Genomic DNA, 12,251 nt, shown 5'->3' on the forward strand with positions numbered 1-12,251 from the left:
GGAAGTGAGGGCATTTTGTTGAATAGGTGAATATAAATAAACTGTGGTACTTATTTTTACCTTGATACATTAAGAAATAAATTTTCTGTTCAAAGAACAATATTAATTCATTTGTGTCTAGCTTTTTTGGAGGCCATGATTGATTTTGATGGTCTTGACTTACGATCTTCTCGTAGTAGAGAATCTTAGGATTCTCTACTGAATTTTGTGGTAGCTCTTGTGTTCAGAGCAAGAGATTAGATTAGAAGAGTCAGAATCTTCAAATGCTCTCAATAGATGTACTTTATGGTGACAGAAATCAGGAGGAAAACTCACAATTGTTTAACCTGAATCATTAAGTTAGCAGAATGTGCTTGTTTGATACCACTATTGCCCGTGATCAGGGTCTGTACTGGCCATTCCTTCTTTTACTCTTCCCATGTGGCTTCTTCACTCCAGATAAGTTTTGGGTGTTTTTTTGGTCCTGAAGGTGAATTGTGCTTAGTTTTGGTTTGTTACTGGTTTGTGTTTTGTTTCCTTTTGAGAATGTGGGTTTTCATGAAGGAACTGTAGCTAGGAGTGGTTTAAGGTGGGGTGGTGCTAAGCTGCAAATTGCTCTCCTGTCTGCTAATTTTATTGAATAACCATGTCTGCCTGCTAAAAGGAATTCTTTGGGACAATGCTTTGTGAAAAAAAAACATGCAGAGTGTTTTTCTTAAGCAGTTTTCTTGAATTTTGAAGATTTTGTGTTTTTTTCTGAGAAGCTGTTCACATAAGACCTGATGGGAAAGGTGGTTGTATTCAGTATAATTTGGATCAACTTTTAAACTGTATTTGTGGGTAAACTGTTGATGCTGTCTCCTGTTACTGGGTGGAGAGTATTTCAGGCACTACAGAAACGTCTGTATTTTACTCAGTAAGTCTGCATATGTCATAGTAACTCTTCCTAAAAGAAGAGATGGCCACCATCTCCACCTTTTCCTCTAAACAAATCAAAACTGTTGTAATACAGTATTGGTAGTATGTGATATGCAGCAGATATATGATTTTTCCATCCTCATATACCTAGTGTTCCCAAGATGAAGACAGAGCACCACAGGTTGGGATAAGGACAGTTACTGACAAAACACAGTGAGGGAAGCAGCAACGGGGCCCGTGACAGAATACATCCACATGGTGATAACAGAGCACTTCACCGTCGCCACAACTGAGCTGACTCCCAACCACATTAAGACTCACCCAGAGTTGTGCAGACCCACCCTTCCCCAACCAGCTCCTTTCACAGGGGTGTGATGTCAGGTGGGGTGGAAAACAGCCTGGAACAGCTCAGCTCACCTGTGCTGGCTGCTTGGGGGAGTTCACTCTGGCCTGGCTGGAACCAGAACATTATCCACCCTGTTTTCCATACCACCTACATCATGCCCAGATCTTACATTTTCAGTTGATTTGGGTGGTTCATAACATATAATTTATACATTATTTATACCATCTTCCATGGACTGATCCATTGTGCAGCAACATTTATCAGCTCTCCTCCACAAAATTAAATTCCCTTGGGGCACACACTGGACTTTCTGAGTCTTTTGCATCACTGACCAAGTGCACCCGGACCCAGTCCCACGAATGGGTTTGCCTTTGCCTGAAGCAGGGATAACCCAGACTGTCTTCCCCAGCAGGTTTTTCATGCACATTACAGGGACTTTATCCACTTCTACAGCCTGTGGGAGTTTTGATTGGGCAGGGCCAGGTAAATAGGTAGATCCCCTGGAATTAACTAGCCATATATCTTTGACTAAATGCGTATCCCAGTTTTTTTAGGGTTCCGCCAGCCATTGCTTTTAGTGTGGTTTTTAACAGTCCATTGTACCTCACCATTTTCCTGGAGGCTGGTACATGGTAGGGAATATGATACACCCGTTCAATGCCATGTTCTTTGGCCCAGGTGTCTATGGGAGGGTTTCAGAAATAAGTCCCATTGTCTGACTCAATTCTTTCTGGGGTGCTATGTCACCAGAGGACTTCCAGGGTAGTGTTCTGGGTGGTGGCATGTGGCACAGGATATGTTTCTAGACATCCAGTGGTTGCTTCTACCATTGTAAGCACACACCGCTTGACTTGACGTGTCTGTTGGAGTGTTAATCGTTAATCAGTCTGCCAAGCTTCTCTGTGTTTGTATTTCAGCCACCGTCCTCTGTACACTTGGCTTGCTTGATTGCGGCACGTGTTTCACATTCATGGGTGACCTGTGAGATAGTGTCCATGGTCAAGTCCACCCTTTGATCATGAGCCCATCTGTATGTTGTATCTCTTCCTTGATGGCCTGAAGTGTCATGGGCCCAACAAGCTATAAATAATTGGCCCTTGCGTTACCAGTTGAGGTATAATTGAGCCATTTCAACTTTAGCACCCTGATGCACCTGCCTGTTGTTTTGATGTTCTTTAGTGGCTCGACACTTGGGTACATGGTACTTTTACAGTTAGGTTCTCTAGCTGGGCAGCAATAGATTGCCACAATGAGCAGCCCAGATGGGCTTGCTTCTGCACTGCCAGTTGCTTTTCCATTGCTTCAACCACCCCCACAAGGCATTGGCCACCATCCATGAGTCAGTGCCACCCCTGACCATTCAGCCCCGAGAAAGATCTCTTGGTGATATTCTTGAAACAATTTTTTGCAACGCTTAAGACTTGAAAAACATTCAGAATGAACAACAGGAACATACTGGCCTGAACGGCCAGGGGGGTAGTCTGAGTTCTCAAAGGCTGTTGTAACAAGCCTGAAGGAAAAAGGGGAAGAGAAAACATCCCCCCCGTCTTCCTCATAAATTAAGTACGATGATTAAACAATGCTGAGAGGTGTTGCCCAATATATGGACCTGACAGAAATGCCATGTATAAATATGTGTGGGGGCAATTGGCTGAAGGCTCAGGCCCAGAGTGTGATGGTTATTCTGGTTTTGCGTGCCACCACAATACTAAATGGTGCTACATCTGGCTGGCAGCCAGTCACTAGTGGGGGTCCCCAAGGACCCATCTTAGGCCCACTTATTTTTAATATTTTTATAAATGACCTGGACATGGGACTAGAGGGTGTCTTAAATAAATTTGAGGGTGACACCAAATTGGGAGGAGCTGTTGACTCCATTGAGGGTGGAGAAGCCTTACAGAGAGACCTGGACAGACTAGAGAGCTGGGCAACCACCGACAGCATGAAGTTTAACAAGGGCAAATGCCGGATTCTGCACCTGGGAATGGGCAACCCTGGCTGCACCTACAGACTGGGGGATCAGACGCTGGAGGCCAGCCATGCTGAGAGGGATTTGGGGGTCTTGGTTGACAGCAAGTTAAACAGGAGCCAGCAGTGTGCCCAGGCATCCAGGAGGGCCAACCATATCCTGGGGTACATCAAGCACGGCGTGGGCAGCTGGTCCAGGGAGGTGATTGTCCCACCCTACAATGTGCTGGTGCGGCCTCACCTTGAGTATTGGGTGCAGTTTTGGTGCCACAGTACAAGAGGGACACAAAGCTATTGGAGAGTGTCCAGAGGAGGGCAGTAGGGATGGTGAGGGTTCAGAAGGGGAAGACCTATGAGGAGAGGCTGAAGTCCTTTGGTTTGCTCATCCTGGAGAAGAGGAGGCTGAGGGGAGACCTCAGCATGGTCTGTGGCTTCGGATGAGGGGCAGAAGCCCATCTCCTCTACTTGGTGGCCAGTTACAGAACCCAAGGGAACTGCATGAAACTGCGACAGGGGAGGTTTAGGTTGGGTATTAGGAAGAGGTTCTTTACTGAGAGAGTGGTCAGGCACTGGAACAGGCTCCCCAGGGAAGTGATCACAGCACCCAGCTTGACTGAGTTCGAGAAGCGCCTGGACAATGCACTCAGTCACATGCTCCCCTGGCTGGCCCTGTGTGGAGCCAGGAGTTGAACTTGATGATCCCTGTGGGTCCTTTCCAACTCAGGATTTTCTGTGATTCTGTGCAATATCAGCTGAGGCTCATGAACACAGATGATATCCTGTCATGAATCGATATCATACAGTACAACAGAATGAGAATCCTGACTCCCCTCCCCAAAGTGATAAAAAACAGGGCATGCTTTAGTTATGGTTTGTTCCAGGTTTTCTTCCTACAATGACAGCAGATTGTTTGGTTTGTTTCCTTTTACTGCCCAGTTCTTTCAGGATAGATTTTTCCATTAATCCTATGTAGTGTTGTACTTTAAAGATAGCTTTTTTTTTTCTCTGAATGTTTTTGTACCTTTCAAAAATTGTATTGTTTTGGTTCTCGGTGTGTCTCTCCTCTTGCCCTTTTCTATTATTAATCACTTCCTTGTTGTGGAGTTAGTTTTGTTTGGGAGTGATACAGTTTTCAGGGGTAGTTGGTGTGCAGACTCCTCCCATGTCAAACGCAAGTCACTTTTCTTTCCTAAGGTACATTGGCCAAAGTTCTCAAACATCAAATACAAGCAACCTCAGTACTAATTAAATGAAATTGCTACGACAGTATTGCAGGGTTTGGAGTTCTTAATTTGAATGCCATTTCTGTGCTGTCGTTGTGGGATTACAGGATGAATTTATAGGGGGAAGGAGATAAAAATCTATATATTAGCAGACTTGTGAAGAGAAACTGCATGATGTTTCCAAAGCTGTCTCCTGATACCTACTGAATTGAAGGAGAAAGTTTTCTAGCTGAAAATAATACCAGTACGATGTGTTTATGGTATTCTTAAATCTTTCTGGTTTTATATGCTTTTTAATTTAAATAAATAGATGGTATTATGTTTTTGAGATAATATAAATCAGAATGTAAAGCCAGGATAATTGTTCATTTCTGATCAATTAATTTCTGTGAGCAAAACATGTTGTATTTTATCCAGTAGCTAAATGATGGCTGCAGATGTTCATACAGTGGCCTTCTCTTCAGTGTGTACTGTACTGTTTGCTATTGTTACAAATACTCCAGAGCTGGCATTACCAAATGACACTGATAGCTCCAAGACTATCTTTAGAAAGAAAGCTTGGTCTAGGTTAGGTATGCATGCAAGTGTTCACAATGAGGAAGAAAGTGTGTATGTGTCACAGTTGCACAACTTCATAGGGTGTTCGCATAAAGCTTATACCTACCCCTGGTACCTTAAATTACTGATTCCTACTGATGAAGTGATGCTTGCATGTAGGCCAAGGTGAAATATTGTGGCAGGTTTTCTGCAAACTGTAGTATCACACAGAGTAAGAGTTTAAGTTTATTGGGAATCAACATCAATTTGGTTTTTTGTTTGGTTTTGGATGAAAAAAGCCTCTACATACATTAATATTAATTTCAGTTTTGAGGTTATGTTGTTACTTAATTCCTCGTGGCACATGTTAAAAGCTTATATTTCCATGCACTATCAAATATTTAGGTGTGAGCTGGAGTAAATCTCTTACTGTCTTAAGGTAGGTATCTGTTTTACCGGTGAGATGGGCTTTCTCTCCATTATACGTAAGGTGGAAATGGACATGGAAAATGCTTGGTTTTGTTTAAATTCTTTTAAGTAAAAAAGGCTTTAGAAGGCCTGGTAGCCACTGAAGAAGTTTCCCCTGAGGGCTACAGAAGGTACCTTCTGGGCACAGTGAGTGTGCCACCAGTGGCTTTGCACACCCCTTTAGTGTGCCTGTGCTACTGCCTTTTGTGCTGTCTTTAGCAAGGGTGCATCTAAGTCTGTCCTAAATTTCATTTAACATGTTCCAGCTTCTTGAATAGTACAGAATTTTAAGTGTTCGTATGCTTAAGTAATTTACATCTTGACTTCTTTCCTCCATGTATTTGTTCTGTGCAGCATTTCACAGTGGTTCAGTGCAGAGCAAATTTGCAGCTAGGGAGTGTTCAACATTCAGGCTCATGATCCTCCAGACCGCTGCAAAAATATTCATTTAAAATAGTTTTAATATATTGGCACACACCCACATTAAACAGTCTTCTTTTTCTATGGAACGGTAAAACAATCCTCACTTACCTTCTTACTAAGAAAATATTTTGGAAGGATTATGAAGCACCTATGTTAATTATTATTTTTGTTGGTTTATGGGAGGATAGTTAAGACTACAGGGCAAGCTCTCGGGTTACATACGTTTCAGATGTTGTCTTTTGCATGTGAAAAGATAGGCATGCAAAGCATAAGCACACCCCTACATACACACACAAGGTATGCAAGATTGCAGTTAGCTTCAGCGGTAGTCTTCTGCATTTCTAGCAGTGCCTTTTTAGTCTGAAGGCTTTTAGCATTCTAAACCTCCAGATGCATTTTTTTTTCCCCTTCACTTTCCATTTTCTTTATCTACTTCTGAAATTTAAGTTTGTGGTTCACTGGAACATTTCAGTTCTTAAAATGTAGAGCAGCAGAATTCTCTGTGGAGCTGACATCCTTTCTGAGAAATGTTGAACATAAGGGAATAAATCCGTTAGAGGGAAAAAAGAACCGTCTATTCCCTATCAAGCCAGCCCCTTCTTCACTTTTAACAAGAAGGTACTATTTGTCCTCAGTAAAAGTCATCTTGGGGACATCCCTGCAATATTTACTGTAGTTAGCAGGCAACGGAAGTCTAGGATTCTTTCTAGGATACATTTCACTTTCAACTCTTAAGTTTCAGCACCAGCATATCCATTTTTGACTTGCTGAATAAGTAGTTTTTCTGTCTTCTGGGTGTGTCCCATCTTTCCCGATCATTAATTTGCTTAAGTGGAAAATTTGGGGGTGGAAGGCCCATCTAGGGAGTTAGCTGCACTGCGCGGTATGTCTGAGTTGAGCTGGCACAAAGATGAGCCAAGTGCTCTGGCCTTTGGTAAAGTGAGCTGCAATTGTGGGTTTGAAGGAAAGCAACAACATATTTTAAGTGTTTACCAAACTTTACAACAGACATAATGTCAAACACACACGAGAAGATGTCCTTACAAAGTGCTGAGAGTGAAGGAAACAGGGCTAGAAAAATAAGGGAAAAAAAATAATGCTTATTTTGATAGCCTACTGAAAATGTGTTGCTTTGAAATGTTGCATGGTTTAGTTTTACATGGAAAACCGCAGGACAGAAAGTTATTTTCGTGAGTATTTGGTAAGCTAGTGTTTCCTTACAAGGTATTCCCTTACAGAGGTAGGAGAGCTCTGTCGGTTTAGGCTCTGTGTTTCCTCTCTTTTTTTCCACTGTCAACAAGGTCATCATTCCAGACCCTGGACTTTTATTTTGCCCTGTGACCCTGTATGTTATAAGTGCTGGCAGCTGCTCCTGTAGTGCCCCTGCAGAGAGAACTGTATGAGGTTAATGCTGTTTGACTAGAATTTGTTGGTAGGATTTCTGAAGGAGCCTGTGATGACCTACAAGTATTTTGAAATAAAATGCCTGTATGTGTTTGGAGTGCCAAGAGCTAGTGGATCACACTGGCTATGCTATCATGTAGAAGGCAAATGCTTTCTTACAACATTCTGTCTAGTGGGAGTACTAATTTAAGTGAAAGCTGCGTGATGGGTGACTGAGTTAGCCCAGACCAATATTCTGTGTTATTTGAGCAGAAGGAATTCAGAAACACTAACTCCAGTGCCCGAAGCGATAGTAGCCTTAAGTAGTCCTTTCAGCAAGAGGGGCTTTTACAAGATATCCTCTGGCCTTTTTTCTCCCATTGTTCCTCTTTCCAATGTCCCTTCTGCTCTGCTAAAACAAAGGTTTGTGGGGCTGTGTAGTGAACTGAATGAGGACACCCATCCAAGTTAGAAGTAATTTTACATTTCAAATGACCTCGGACAATTCTCCAATCTGATGGAGAAGCGAATAGGAGGAAATCACTTTAAGCTGGTCTTTCCAATAAAATCTATATCCATCACATTGTCCCTGTTTTTTTCCCCTACATCTGTTGAGGGGTACATCTGGCTATTTATTCAACTTGATGACTTTAAAGAAAAAAGGACACAAGAAGCAGTTGGAGATGCAGTTTCTTAAATGTAGTTAGCCATAATCCTCTCAGAAATAGACCTTCCCCTTTCATGTTGGATGCCTACCTTCTAAGAAAGGAAAATACTGTTAGTTGAGGAAGGCCAGCAAGACAAGGAGTACACCCCCTCCGTTCTTTCTGGTGAGTCCTTTAGCTAAGACAATTGCACCTCTGTTAGAAAGCAGACTCATTGGAAAAGGAAGAGTGTGTAGATGAAGATTTTTTTTTTCTTTCTTTAATGTAGATTGCAGTTGCATGAAAGGCAGATGGATGTGAGCACTCTATCAGATGGTATGTAATTCAGTTTAGGTAGGAAGTGGATATGGTTGTCATAAAACAGAGCTACATAAACCCTCTAAAAGTGAAAACGAGAGAGACAGACTAGAAATAAAGTTCGATTGAAAAAGGTCCTTTTTAACTTAATGGGAATATTCTTAATGCCAGAAGTTTGTATACACTGCCTCCCCTCCCCCTGTCTTGCCTTCCAAGTAATAATGTTTATAGCAAGGCTCAGTGGATGCTAAATGTGATGGAACTTTCCAAGAGATACTGCTACCTCTAGCATAAAGATTCATTTGACTGGTGTTTGCAGAAAAAAATCCCCACATTAGAACTGCCATAACTCTGATCTGTTTCAGTGTCTTAGGAAGTTGGCAGTATTTTCAGAATTCAACAATTTCTGTTGAAAGCATTCCCATTTGCAAGCTGTTTCTATGTGAGCTAAGCTAGAATTTTACACTCATTCTTTTCTGGTTATTTCAGACCTGGAGATGTTTTCTGCTACTACTTTCTTTGATATCCCAAATCAACAAAGTAGAAAAGTAGGGCAAAAAACATTTTCCTTGTTTCTGAATTTTTGGTTCTGGTGGATGTGGTTCTGAGGGGTTTAATTAGCTCATTGTTTGGTGGCTGAGGATAGAATTGGTAATGTAACACTTTCTGTTCTTGTTTCTAAAGTTCCGAACAATGCAGACAAGAATGAAGATGGCAGTTGTGTGATGGGTTCTTCATTATTCTCAAGCTTTTTTGTTATTTTAGGAGATTCACAGCCTTGTGTTTTATCTCTTTGTGAACACAGTATTTATTTCATATACGTCCTTTCATGGTGACTCAAATTTTCATTTATTAATACTCCATGTGTTCCTCAAGATTCTTAGAACAGGTATTTTATTTATGTTTATGGGCCCTTCTTTCTTTTTATTTGAACACAAGTGAGTTTATGCTTTTAGATAAAATGCTATTAGAAGCTGCACAGGAAAATTTTGTTATCTTCTGAATTTGAGTCTCTTATAGTTTCATCATGGTATAAATAAGCAATAATAATATGGTTCTATAGCTTGATATTCCTGCAGTATGAGTATAAAATTATGATATCAGGGTGCTTGAGTACATTATAATAAGTGTTTTAAACCATTGTCTTTTATCTGTTTTCTTGCTAAAGGTTCTTCCCACTGAGTATCTGATGGATTTGGAGTGAGAATGACTTCACTATCTGAACTTTCAGATCTGACAAGTAGAAATTTGTGGTTTGAATTCCTGAATTAAATTGCTGTTGCCCCAACCACTAGATGTAGTACTTCCTTTTCTTCATAGTAAATTAAGATATCCTTGTAAGATATCTTAATAATTCCCGAAAGGTCAGGTAAGGAAGTGTGAGTCCAAATAACCTGGTGTGCATTGAAGCTGTTCTACATTAGGCTTTTCTCTGTTACCATTTACAGCAGAGCTGTTGTATTGATAGAAAAGCCTACCTTGTGTTCCTTTTTAATGACAGCAAGATATTCTAACTTCTTATATGAGGAAAAAATAGGCCATTTAACATCCTCCAAATTAGAATACTCCTTACAAAGCAGATGTTTGCGTAAGGTCATGCTTGGTTCAGTTATGGAAGGCTTTGTGGTTGGGGTCAGGGAAGCAAGACCTTGTGGAGCTTTATCTGAAAAGTCGTATTAAAATCTTTATTTACTCAGGTGCAGTGATGTTTATACTGCTCAGTTTTTCTTTATTAGCAACTGGGGGGCAGCCTGTAGCATTTCCTCATTCAGCAGGAAGCAGTGATATTACTGCCACTGTTACTCAGTAATTTTTAATCAGATCTAATGCATATAATCCAGGAAAAGGGCACCAGAAAGGTATAAAAGAGAAAATTCTGTCCGGAAAAGAATGAAAAAAAAGGTGAGCAGGAGTTAAAATCTGAGCTGGTATAATGGGAGCAAAGTTACATCATCTTCATATAGGAAATCAAACTTTTAGCACAGGAAGGAATTTACTTTGATGCAAGTACAGCACTTTTGGGGTTTTGCTTAAGTTTAAGGGCTGAAAATTTAGGCCTTTGATTCCTGAGGTATTTAAAAGTTATTTTGACACAAGCATTGCGCCTTATCCTTTATGTTAAAAGAAAAAAAGATCTTACATACACAATGTGAAGGCAAAGAATTTTTCAATAGCACTGTCCTTTATTATTAATAAGTGTAGTTTTAGTGTGTTTCAGCAAACAGTGCACCCTTTATTTTTCTTATTTTTAAAGTTCTGTGGATTCTAGAGGTACCGGGGTCCAGTTAAACCAAATGCTTTTCTTCCTTTATAGTCCTCAGGCTACTGTTCCTTCCTCAGTCTGTTGCTGTCAAGAGTTTTAGGCAGATCATAGAATCATAGAATCATAGGGGTTGGAAGGGACCTCAAGAGATCTTCGGGTCCAACCCCCCTGCTAAAGTATGCTCCCTAGCTCATATTGCACAGATAGGCATCCAGACAGGTCTTGAATATCTCCAGAGAAGGAGACTCCACACCCCCCTGGGCAGCCTGTCCCAGGGCTCTGTCACCCTCACTGTGTAAAAGTTCTTCCGCATGTTGGTGCGGAACTTCCTGTGCTCCAACTTGCAGCCATTGCCCCTTGTCCTATCTCCACAGACCACTGAAAAGGGGCTGGCCATTTCCCCCTGCATCCCATACTTAAGATATTTATAAACATTAACAAGGTTCCCCCTCTCAGTCTTCTTTTCTCTAGGCTGAACAGTCCCAGCTCACTCAGCCTTTCCTCATAGGGGAGATGCTACGAGCCCTTAATCATCTTCGTAGCCCTTCTCTGGACTCTATTGCAGTGCTTATTATTAAATAGTTTGATACTTCTTTTTTCTTTCACTGTTAGAAAACAAATCAACCATATTGACAAGCATTCATTATTACTTCCCTCAAATTATTATCTTTTTTTCTGTGATTGGGGCCTATTTGTTAAATAGTGTCCTGGTTCTGGCCAGACCAGAGTGAACTTCCCCAAGCAGCCAGCACAGGTGAGCTGAGCTGGTCCAGGCTGTTTTCTACCTCCCCGACATAACTCCCTCCACCTCCCGTTAAAAGGGGCTGGTGGGGGAGAGGGGAGTCTAAGTGGCTCTGGGACATACTGAGACCCGTTGGGCATCAGGTTGGTTGTGGCATTGGCACAGTGCTCTGTGTTACCACCTTGTGGGGTTGGTACAGTGCTCAGTGTCATCACCATGTGTGGTGTGTGTGTTCTGTCCCGGGCTCCGCTGTTGTTCCCCTTTTGCGATGCTGCGTCAGTACCTGTCCTTATCCCAACCTGCGGGGCTCTGTCTGTTTCCTCTCCCGGGGAAGGGGTGAGTGAGTGGCGCGTGCTGCTCACCTGCTCCCTGGGGCTGAACCACGCCATAGAGCTATTCTTTTTTACTGAAGAGTTGTTTTAAAAAACTATTAAGATGTTCCTGTATACAAGCATGAAAGTGCAGTTTTGCTCTCTAGTGGAGTGATCTTCTGGAAAAAGTGCATTCTTACAGTCCTCTGCAGGTGCCAGAGACATCACAGACTAATTTAAAGCTAACTTTATATATAAATATATTGGTACGTTACAGTTCTACTAGCACACTTCGTTTTTAATAGCTTACTTGTGTATATGCTGCAGTATTTTTGTGTAGCAAAAGATTAATTGTTAAGAGAACTTCTTTCCATACTGACTAATCTGGTACACCAAAATCTTTCTGCAGCTGCATGCTAAGCATGTAAGGGGCTCTCCTAGTGATTAAAAAGAGGTCATTTTACAGAGTGCCATATAGATGACACAGTGATGAGCAGAAGCCATGGGAGCTTTACTGAAACCAATGAAAGAAGAGCCTTGAAATTGCCTGATAGTGATTCTTGACAATCAAGTGGTGAACAGGGTAAGCTGGGTATCAGATGGCATCCCAGTGAGGTGTGTGGGAGTTTTACAGGCTCTGTCTGGGAAACCAGACTACGGACTACTCTAGCCAAGTTACAGCAGAGCATAAATGGAACTTCCAGATTATGAATATTTAAAAAAAGGCT

At 41.6% G+C, this 12,251-nt stretch overlaps 1 protein-coding gene across 6 annotated transcripts in view; it reads left to right on the plus strand.

Moving 5' to 3' along the window:
* CDC42BPA (CDC42 binding protein kinase alpha) overlaps nt 1-12,251 on the plus strand; it is a gene marked incomplete at its 5' end in the record, with an annotated part of 194,289 nt that overhangs the window by 79,529 nt on the left and 102,509 nt on the right. The window lies entirely within an intron of this gene.

Source organism: Gallinula chloropus (genome assembly GCF_964237585.1).
Source record: "Gallinula chloropus genome assembly, chromosome: 3".
NCBI classification, from domain to species: Eukaryota; Metazoa; Chordata; class Aves; order Gruiformes; family Rallidae; genus Gallinula; species Gallinula chloropus.